We start from the raw sequence: 11,697 nt of genomic DNA, 5'->3' as shown, positions 1-11,697 counted from the left end.
AGGGTGGTGAATCTCTGGAATTCTCTGCCCGTTGAAGTGGTGGAGGCTACCTCGCTAAATATATTTAAGACGTGGGTTGATGGGTTTTTGATAAGAGAGGGGATTAAGGGTTATGGGGAGAGGGCGGGAATGTGGAACTGAGCCACGACGGATCAGCCATGGTCTTATTGGATGGTGGGGCAGGCTCGAGGGGCTAGTTGGCTTACTCCTGCTCCTATTTCTTATGTTCTTATGTTTCTTATTTCTTATGTAACTGTGCCGCCTTTTAAAACAACCAACACATTCCTGGTTGTAGTCTTGTAAAGCTTTTCTGAATTACTTATAACATATTTTCATTCCTCCTCTTATATAAGAAAATCACTTATGTAGAAGGTGAATCAGATGTAGTCTCATCAATGCTGTGTATAACTGCTGCATATCTGCCACACTTTTGTAATCCTTGCAAAATAAGTGATGACATATTTTTAGCTTTTCTAATTGCTTGCTGTACCTAGGTACTAGCCATTTGGATTTCGTGCACCAATGCACCCAGATCCCTCTAATTTCAGAGCTGGGAAACTTCTCAATATTTAGAGAACACATTTTTTGCTATCTTTGACAATTTCACATTTGTCTGCAATTCTCACCTTTTGCCAACTCTTGACCCACTCACTTAAGAGCATAAGAACATAAGAAATTGGAGCAGGAGGAGGCCATCAAGCCCTTCGAGCCTGCCCCGCCATTCAATAAGATTATGGCTGATCTGAGAGTGGTTCTGTTCCATTTACCTGCCCGCTCCCCATAACCCTTAATTCCTTTGTCTATCAAAAACCTATCGACCCGTGACTTAAATATATTTAGCGAGGTAGCCTCCACCACTTCAACGGGCAGAGAATTCCAGAGATTCACCACACTTTGAGTGAAGAAGTTCCTCCTCAACTCCGATCTAAACTGCGTCCCCCTTACCTTAAGGCTGTGCCCTCTAGTCCTGCTATCCTTTCTAAGCAGGAAGAATCTCTCTACCTCTACCCTATCCATCCCCTTCATTATCTTATACGTCTCCATAAGATCCCCCCTCATACTTCTAAACTCCAATGAGTACAGACCCAGTCTATTTAGTCTCTCTTCATAGTCCAACCCCCTCATCTCCGGTATCAGCCTAGTGAACCTCCTCTGCACTCCCTCCAAGGCCAATATATCCTTCCGCAAGTGAGGCGACCAAAACTGCACACAGTACTCCAGCTGCGGCCTCACCAGTACCCTTGTACAGTTGCAGCAAGACCTCCCTACTTTTAGATTCTATCACCCTCACTAAAAAGACCAACATTCCATTTGCCTTCTTGATCACCTGCTGCACCTGCAGACTGGGTTTTTGCGACTCGTGCACAAGGACCCCCAGGTCCCTCTGCACCGTAGCATGCTGCAGCTTTTCGCCTTTTAAATAATAATCCCTCCTACTATTATTTCTGCCAAAGTGGATAACCTCATCCTTGCTAACATTGTACTCCATCTGCCAGGTCCTCGCCCACTTGCTCTGCCTATCCAGATCTCTCTGCAGACTTTCCACACCCTCCATGCAATTTGCTTTTCCACTCATCTCTGTGTCATCAGCAAAGTTTGTCACCCTACACTCAGACCTCTCCTCCAGATCATCTATATAAATGGTAAATAGATGGGGCCCCAGCACCAATCCGTGCGGCACTCCACTAGTCACCAACCGCCAACCAGAATACCACTGAAACTATCCATAGCATCCTGATGATGGCTTCAGTATTTTCACCACTCACATCAGCAATAATAGCAACCATACTTTGCAGGGTCATCCAAATCAGTCATATTAATTATAAAAAGTTGAGGGTTAGGCATTACTCTCTCTTTCACACCACATGTTATATTGTGCAAAGGAGAGAAAATGTACGTACCCTCCACTTGACATGAACCAGAAAATCTTCTCTCCATGTCAATATCTTAGACCTGCACCATGAACTTTAATGCAATCAGTTAGTTGCTCATGGACAACCCATCCCAAAGATGAACATTCTAATCCTTTCATCCATTTCCGTTTAAAATTACATCTGACTCAGAGTCGCACATCTTTGTGCCACCCTTCCAGTTTTAAACCAATTGTCTTGTATTACTCCGTGTCTATAAAGCTATTCTCTATCACACTCCAAAATTAGAAACAATAGATTAATGCATGAATCCGTCTTCCAGATTTATGGAGAAAAAATGCTGCAAGGCACGTGGATTGATGGGGCATCGGGGTGTGAAGGATACAAGAAATGGGAAAAGAATGAAGTGGAAATATGGAGACAAGGCTGCATAAGAGGAGAGAGGCTGTTTTGGAACTGGAGGAGGTTGAAATAGGTAGGAGATGCTACAACACTTCATGGTGAATGAGGCTGAAACATGGAGATAAGGAAAATACAATTGATGCTAACTTCTGTTTATTGCCTCATGCCAATTTAAATACACTGGTGTCCAGGAAATTAAGGCTTTCCTTGTGTGAAGCAGTTTTCAGTTTAATGCAGCATGATGATTATTGAGCGTACTGATGAATGTCTCTTATGCTGCATCTGTGTAAATTGCAATATCATATTACAATATAAGTTAGGATAGCAATATTAGCATGCAACTGCAATCCTCAATAAAGGGATGAGTGCAAAACTAAAAAGTAACCTTCAAAAAAATCATCCATTAAAATAGTCCTCTAGAAAATCTCTAGAAGAGACCTTAAAAAATATATTGGTCCCTGAAGTGAATGTAAATCAAGGCCTGGGAAGGTGTGCATGGACATAAACTACCTGGGCAACATATAGGCGTTTGAGGTTATTTGGAGCCCAGCTTTCCAGTCCCAAAGCATGGTTAGAGGGAGTCCTCCAGGCACTATCGCAGGAGCAAATATTTCCTGCTGCTTTCTCAGTAAGTTACCATTCATCTGAGTGTCAGGAAAGGGGGCATCTTCTGAAAAACACTCATTTTTCATCACACTTCTCAACTCTTCCACAGTGGGCTGTGCTTTCCACAATTCCTTGACAGAATTCTGGCCTTGGTGACATGAGGCAAGTAGCATTGATGCCATACAAGTACAAATAATGCACATCTCAAATAAGAAACAACAGGTTTTCCCTTGCATTTTTCAGTCACTATTGATTTGAAAGTTACTTAAAACAGGCAACCAAAACACTATAGCTAAAGATACAGGTAATTCATTGTGAATTGTGTGTGTTGTGTCTGACCCCACAAAAGCTGTACACCATCTATTAGATTTTAGTTTGGCAGCATAAAGAAATCCTCTCAACTTGTCTGGATGAATGCAGTTCAACTAAATCTCAGGAAGGCCACGACAATCCCAGAAAGCTTAGAAGGTACCCTGACCATCAACAAATTTATGCAATCTTGCAGCCACTGGCACACAAGGAGTTACATGTGTAGCATTTATATAATTTATTTCTGCAAGTTGTTTAGTGTCATTTAAAGGCACCATTCAAAGTAAAGCTTTGATGACATGCAAAAGAAATGTCAGGATGTGCATTGGTGTAATTTTACCGGCATTTTCTCTAAATTACAGAGACAAATCTGCCTTCGATCTATAAGAGGGAAGTAACTCACTCTAAGTTTGAATGAGAGGAGTGAAAATTGAAAATTTACTTTTACATTTGAAACTATTTAGGTTGCTTTTTAAAATAAGTTTCAAACCAATAGTGAAGAAAATTGCAAGAGAAGATGTATTGCTTCTAGTTTGAGGTGCTCATTGCCAGTACTTGTCGGTCAGCCGAGGCCAGAATCCTGTTGAGGAATTGTGGAAAGTACAGCCTGCAATCATTGTGGGGGAGAAAGGGAAGGATATTTACTAAGTGAACTCAGTTTGGTGGAGAGGCTTGGAGTAGGGGAGTTTCTGTGAGAAGTAGTGTAATTTTTAAGGCTGCAAGAGCTAACAGTACAATCAGCAGTGATGGACGAGTTCAGCAGCATACAGAAAGGGGGAGGCACATGACAGACAGTTAACTAGGTTACACAAAACAGATAACCGCAGTGATGAGATTAAGCGCAAAATGGGAGTTGAGAGAGTGTTAATTGAAGGAATGACACAATACAAGCCATTTACAGTGTTTAAAGTTAACAAGGTTAACAGCCAAATAAGGGGGAATAACACAATACAAGCCATCACAATGTTTGAAAAACAGTATAAAATGTGCTGCAAATCTATGTAAGGTGTGCCTATTTTGACTAGACACCCGGTCTTGCAAGAACGACAAATAAAATCTTGCTCCTTCAGAACTTGACTTGACTAAATTGTTTAACTGTGAGCTGTGTTTCTCACAATTGGGGGCTCGTCCGGGATCCTAACATCCCTGGTAGGGGGGTTGCCGGTGACAACTGGGAAGACGCGTCCCGTTCCAAATTGAATGGTCCCAGGTGTTCATCGGTGGACTTCTCTGCCACTGACTGTTGAGAATCCTAGGAAAGTTGTTCTGAACGAGTAAGTGGGAAACGATAGGCACCGTCGTGTGGTCGGGCAACGCTGCGGACCAAGGTAAGAAAAGTGACTTTTAAGTATTGCCTTGGCGACCGGGTCGTGGTAGGTAAACCATGGGAAGTGGGGGTAGTAGGACAAAGTCCCCCGGGAAAGGTGCTGGGAATCCGCGGAGAAAGGATGGGGCCCCAGGGAACATCCCTCCAGAAAGTCCTTTGGGACGGATGTTGGAAGAAGGGTGGGGCCCCAGGGAACATCCCTCCAGAAAGTCCGTTGGGAAGGATGTTGGAAGGTTTGGGCACTAGTACTAGGGATAAAAACAAGACGACAATGATGAAATATTGTGTTTTGTTTGGGTGAAGGAACCAATCAGGAGTCCGTCCGTCTTCTGGCCAAAGTACGGTTCGGTTGAGGATTGGGTTTGTCAGATTCTTAATAAATATGTGAGACAGAAGCAGCCGGCGTCCCAGGAAGGAATTGATCATGCAAGTTGCTGGATAATGTTAATTTAGGGGCTGCGGGGGAGGTTATGTGATGAGGGAGCAGAGGAAAGTCGAATAAGGGAGGTGCCCCTAGAGGCACTGGAGTTTGTGGATGGGTCACGAAGTATATAGATGGATCAGCGTGAATGGGATGGACCTACAATTGGTCTGAGCAGAAAGAGGTAGAGAGAAGTATGTCAGTGGAACTGGGAACCCTGACATGGGCTTTTACTGAGGTGCGGGGAGAACGCTAATAGTGGTTATGTATTTGGAATTGTGCATGACTATATGACTGTTTGAGAGAGAAAGGGATTTGTCACGACATGAGGCACCCGAATCAAACATGGTCAAATTTATTAGAGGCCAGTGAGCTCCCATCAGTAAAGGGTTAAAAAGAGACAAGCAGGCTGACTCTGTATGGTACAGAGAGAGAGAGAGAGAGGGTGTAACTGTGTAATTGAGACCCTCATGTGATGTAATAGATATAGCCAAAGTGAATTGCTTTAAGTTTTTAAGTTTACTAAATTATGTAGGGATCGGACAGAGATTTGAATTCTGCCAAGTGGGAAAGGTGGCATTATATTGCATCTTAAAGTTGTGAGGAGAGTTAACCATTTAGGCACACAGTAGATTTGATTTTGTACTTGCCTGTGTTGGTTACAAAGGCAGAGCTGTAGAAATAATTAAACATATAGATTGCACATTAGAATGCTTTCAGTATTTCTTCGTGCATCTGTGCTCCAAGTGATGTTTTGTTTTATTGTACCAGAATTGTAAGAAGGTGCAAGGGTCTTGATTTAGTGAGGATATTTAATGGTGATAAAAATAAATCTTATTTTGGATTTTCTGAATCAGGCTTTAGTTAATTAAACTGCTGTACTTTGACCCACAATTAGTCTCAGAGGTATCTTTACCTACAAGGATTGGTGCTGAAACCTGGGATCTGTTTACGGGTCCGGTTGAATGGCCACAACTGGAGCTCCGGAACAGATTACCAAATTTAAGGGAGTGAATCAAAGTACAGTAGGTGCTCATCTGTGATGAAAAAGTGTGAGTGTGTGTGAGAGGTCTGAGCTGAGCACGTACAGACAAGGAGGCATCTGTCTTTACACCTAGCCCTAGACCAGTTGTTAAGAGGGGTAGCCCCCTACGCAAAGCTCAGGAGTTTGAAGTGGGTGTAAAGGCTAGAGAAGGATGCCTGGGATGTGATGTTCAGACGTGAGTAAGAAAGAAAGCCGGCTTAATAGTGTGAGCTTAAAGGTGTAAGCTCACGAGTGTAAGCGGTGGTACGGAGGGGACTGATCACCCCTGATAGGTATCACCGGACTGTGATAAGAGCGACCTAGGGGTGGGATCCATTTCACCCACTAGATCAACAATGGAAATGATTGAAAAAAAAGGACAGAACTAAGAAAATTGGAATTCTCTTAGTTTGAATTAATTGAACAGGTTTAAACCAGATTAATTGAACACATCTCAGTCTTGGGTAAAAAAATATTGGGCTGACGACAAGGAGAAAATTAAAACGTCAGAATCACAGATTAGAGAGTTAGAAAAGAGAAACCAAACAAAGAAAATAGCAGTATTGTTAATACATCAGTTAGCTGGACTAATTGAACAAGTAGTCACTTCCACTAAGAAGTGGAGTGGGGATAAAAAAGATTAAGGAATTAGAATTCAGAGTAAGGGAACTGGAGAAACAAAACCAAGTGTTAGAAGACTACTGCAGAGGGACATCACCTCCCTACCCCGGCAGTATGACCATGAAACTCACAGCGCCTGGGGGTGACTTTAATACTGAGGAGAAGGTCTTTAACCTTGCTCCGGTAACGAGGAGAGGAACAGTGAATAATCCATTGACCAATTTAAATACTTCACACCAGGGAAAGACATCAGATCCTAGTGTCACTGGGAAAACTCCAGCCCTGGAGTTCAAAGGCCAAATTTTGGTATTATCATTGTCCCAGGAAGTATTTATAGTATTAGATATAGCTTTGAACTTGAACTCACAGGATAAGTTTTTCTTTATAGTAGACGATAAGCACAGGTGTTATATTTGGGACATTTAATATTCCAAAGGATCAAGGAGATGCCCGTGGACAGGCTAGCCAATGAAATAGCAAAAGAAGCAACCCTAAACCCACAACCAATTAGGATGCAGGCCCTTATTTCCCTAATGCCCCGTGGATTGAATCCAATCTTTATAGAAAAAAAAAGAGGAGCTGACTGAGATGAGACAGAGAAACAGAAGGCAAAGATAATGGTAGCGGCCGTAGATGAGATTGTGAGGAAGAGGGTGGAACCAATAACTGAGGGAAAGACACGAGGGTATCAGTATGTTGAAAGGAAGGAACGAGGAAGTAGAAAAGGTGGGGCACTAAAAGGTGGGGTAACATAAAGAACCCAACAAAAGGGGTGTTATCACTGTGGAATGGTTGGACATTTTAGAAGACAGTGCCCTGAATTACAAAAAGAGAGGGTAGTCCCTCTCATGAGTATGGATGAAGACTAGGGAGGTCAGGGGTTCCTACCCCCGGGGATCCACCGGGAATCCTTGATAAATCTGCAGGTGGGTCCCCAACAAGAAGATGCGGTGTTTCTGGTGGATACGGGGGCCACTAGATCCTCTCTGAATTTTATACCGAGAGGAATAAAGTTAATCGATAAGAAATTAATGGTATCGGGGTAAAAGGGGAAGGTTTTACAGTCCCCATGTTTGAACCGATTATGCTTAAATACCAGACTGAGCGGATAGAGGGTCAACTCTTATACATACCAGAAGTTGGCAGTAATTTATTAGGCAGAGACTTAATAATTAAATTGGGTTTGGCAATTGGAGTAGAAAAGAACCAATTAACAGTAACCATGGCAGTATTAACAGACGGACAGGAACAGCAAATAGACCCGATAGTCTGGGCAGGGGAAGGAAACCGAGGGGGATTAGACGCTCCTCCTCTGCAAATAAATTTAAAAAAAGGAGAGACGGTGTGTGTTAAGCAATACCCTATACCTTTGCAAGGAAAAAAAGGATTACAGCCAGTAATTGAAGGATTGGTTAGAGATGGACTGTTAGAACCCTGCATGTCCCCTTATAATACCCCTATATTGCCTGTAAAGAAGCCTGAGGGAACGTACCGCCTGGTACAGGACCTAAGGGCCCTGAACCAGATAGTGACGATGCGACACCCCGTTGTCCCTAATCCTTATATTTTATTAAGCAAGATTCCTCCTGATCACGGATGGTTCAGTGTAGTGGACCTAAAAGATGCATTTTGGACATGCCCACTGGTGGAAGAAAGTCGAGACTTATTTGCTTTTGAGTGGGAAAATCCTATCACAGGACGGAAACAGCAGTTCAGGTGGACAGTGCTCCCACAGGGGTTCACAGAGTCCCCAAATCTTTTCGGTCAAGTCTTAGAGCAGGTGTTAGAAAGATTTAAAAAGCCTGATGAAATCACGTTACTACAATATGTAGATGACCTACTAGTAACAGGAGGAGGAAAGGAAAAGGTAATAGAAGCCACAAATAGCTTATTGAATTATCTGGGACAACAGGGATTCAGGGTGTCAAAGAAAAAGCTGCAGTACGTAGAGAAGGAAGTTAAATACCTTGGACACCTAATCAGTGAGGGAAGGAGAAGAATAGATCCAGAAAGAATACAAGGAATCCTAGATCTAAATATACTATGGACTAAAAAGGAACTTAGGAGGTTCTTGGGATTAGTAGGATACTGTAGATTGTGGATCAAAGGGTACGCACAGAAAACTAAACAACTATATTTGAAACTGTTAGAAGAAGAACCTAATGTTTTAAAGTGGACAGAGGATCTAAGCTGATAATAGAAACGAAACTCCCTTGGACTAAGTGCTTACCAAAAGCACTTTTGCGTATTTGTACAGCTCCTCGAAAGGATTTGGGTTTATCCCCCTATGAAATGCTATTTGGACTACCTTATATGGGGGCAGTCGGGGAGTTACCGGTTCCTGAAATGAATGATCAATTTGTAAAGAAATATATACTGGGCCTGTCCTCCTCGATATCTTCCCTTAGGAAACAAGGATTATTGTCGCAGACTCCAGCCCTCGACTTCACGGTACATACAATTCAACCAGGAGATTGGGTCCTGGTAAAGTCATGGAAAGAAACTAAGCTGCAACCGGAATGGGAGGAACCATATCAAGCACTCCTAACAACTGAGACAGTAATCAGGACTGCTGAGAAGGGGTGGACACATCATACTATAATCAAGGGACTGGTAAAACCTCCAGATAATTCCAACACGTGGATGGTCAAACCGACTGAAGAACCTTTGAAGCTGAAATTTAAAAGACTCTAAATAATCAATTTTTAGTTGCGGCGTGAGCGCGGGAAAGGGACTGTTTTGAATTAAGTTCTCTCCTAAAAGGTAACGAGAAAGGGATAGAATGGAAGGGGTAACCTGGATAATGCTTTCCTTCCTCTTGTCCAAGAGAGTACTTACAAGTATGGGATATAATTCAGATAAGTTAGAAGAGGACAAGGGAAACACTATGAGCTCAGTTACGGTTCTGGATCTCACTACAACACAGGTAGTAGAGACAGACCTGTGTTCTTTGGTAATATGTGGGGATCTGGTGAGCCAGCGAAAATATTCGGTAGAATCCTTACAATTTTATGCCGACGGAAAGTATCCTTGGGGTAAACTCCCTTCCATAATATCCCTTCATCAGAAACATATGCAGCCAAGATCAGAATGCCTAGATAAGGAATACAATCTTATAGGGACCAAATGGACTGAAAAAAAAAATAAGCGGTGCAGTCTTAGATCCTAAGAACCTCTCCCGGTACTCCATAGCTGGTGGGCCCTTCTTTACAGGTAACTGGACCAGGGACCAATAATTGCACCAGGCAGTATTTGGAATTAGGGTAAAGGAGGGAGGAAAAGATAGCAAATTGAAATGTTGTTTCCGAATCTATGTAGATAAAAATTTGAAAACACCTGACTAGAATGATAAGGTTCCCCAAAACGACCCAAGGGCAGTAAGAGTGGTCGAAGTAAACAACCTAAAACAAATCCTTGAAATAGAGACTGGGTATGAGGAGACTAATGCCTGGGTAGAATGGGTCAAATACACTGTAAAAAGCTTAAATAAAAGCAATTGCTATGCCTGTGCGTCTGGGAAGCCAGTGGCCCAAATAGTACCCTTCCCTCTGGGATTGAAACGCGACAGAAGAGGTATGGAGTGCATGTTAGCCCTGTATCAAGAAAAGGAAGCATGGGGCAACCCGAACTGCACATCCCTATCCCTGATGTTCCCTCCTGTGGAAGCAAAGAACTTAAAAACTCCCCCTCAGTTTCTCACTGCCGTTGTGAATCACACTTCATGTGTGAACCGACAAAGGGCAGAGTTAACTCATAATATGGGGGAGTTAGAATCATGCTCAGAGGTCAGGAGCATTACAGAGAACGGAATGGGAGGGAACTATTCATCATTGAAAATCCCCAGAGCAGATATATGGTGGTATTGTGGAGGAAGGGTACTGAGGCCAACTCTACCCCCTCAGTGGAAAGGTACATGTGCAATTGTCCAATTGGCTATACCATTTACCCTGGCATTTGAAAAATCAAAAGGATCAGGAAAAACAAGAGATCAGTGATAGGAATTTCTTTTGATGAAAAGATATATCTAGATCCCATAGGAGTGCCTCGGGGAGTTCCAGATGAGTTTAAAGCTCGAAATCAGATTACAGCTGGGTTTGAATCCTTGTTTTGGTGGGTAACAATAAATAAGAACGTAGATTGGATAAATTATATAAGATTGGGACGAGCAAGTGAATAGTATGTTAGCCAAACTGGAACAACCTACTCGCGCATATCTGGACTAAACCTGGAAAAAGGGATGCTAGTGAAAAATTACAGACAGTAAAAAGAAAAGAGTGGTGTGCCTCAGGGATCTGTTTTGGGGCCACTGTTGTTTGTAATTTTTATTAATGATCTGGATGAGGGTATAGTTGGGTGGATTAGTAAATTTGCTGATGACACCAAAGTTGGAGGTGTGGTAGATTGTGAGGAAGGGTGTCATAGTCTGCAGGGAGACTTAGATAGGTTGCAGAGCTGGGCCGAGAGGTGGCGGATGGAATTTAATGCGGAGAAGTGTGAGGTAATTCACTTTGGTAGGAGCAACAGATGTGTCGAGTATAGGGCTAACGGGAGGACTTTGAATAGTGTGGATGAACAGAGGGATCTAGGTGTGTGTGTACATAGATCCCTGAAAGTTGGGAATCAAGTAGATAAGGTTGTTAAGAAGGCGTACGGTGTCTTGGCGTTTATTGGTAGGGGGATTGAATTTAGGAGTCGCAGTGTAATGTTGCAACTGTACACTACTCTGGTGCGGCCGCACTTGGAGTACTGTGTGCAGTTCTGGTCCCCGCATTACAAGAAGGATGTGGAGGCGTTGGAGAGGGTGCAGAGGAGGTTTACTAGGATGTTGCCTGGTATGGTGGGGAGGTCCTATGAGGAGAGACTGAGGGATCTAGGGTTGTTTTCGTTGGAAAGAAGGCGGCTAAGAGGGGATCTTATTGAAACATATAAGATGATTAGAGGTTTAGATAGGGTGGATAGTGATAGCCTTTTTCCTCGGATGGAGAAAGCTAGCACGAGGGGGCATGGCTTTAAATTAAGGGGGGGTAGCTACAGGACGGATGTCAGGGGTAGGTTCTTTACCCAGCGGGTGGTGAGGGATTGGAATGCCCTGCCTGCTGCAGTTGTAAATGCGTCT

Source organism: Carcharhinus amblyrhynchos, chromosome 9 (genome assembly GCF_965287045.1).
Source record: "Carcharhinus amblyrhynchos chromosome 9, sCarAmb.v2.hapA, whole genome shotgun sequence".
NCBI lineage: Eukaryota > Metazoa > Chordata > Chondrichthyes > Carcharhiniformes > Carcharhinidae > Carcharhinus > Carcharhinus amblyrhynchos.
Note: the sequence above shows the minus strand (reverse complement) of the source record.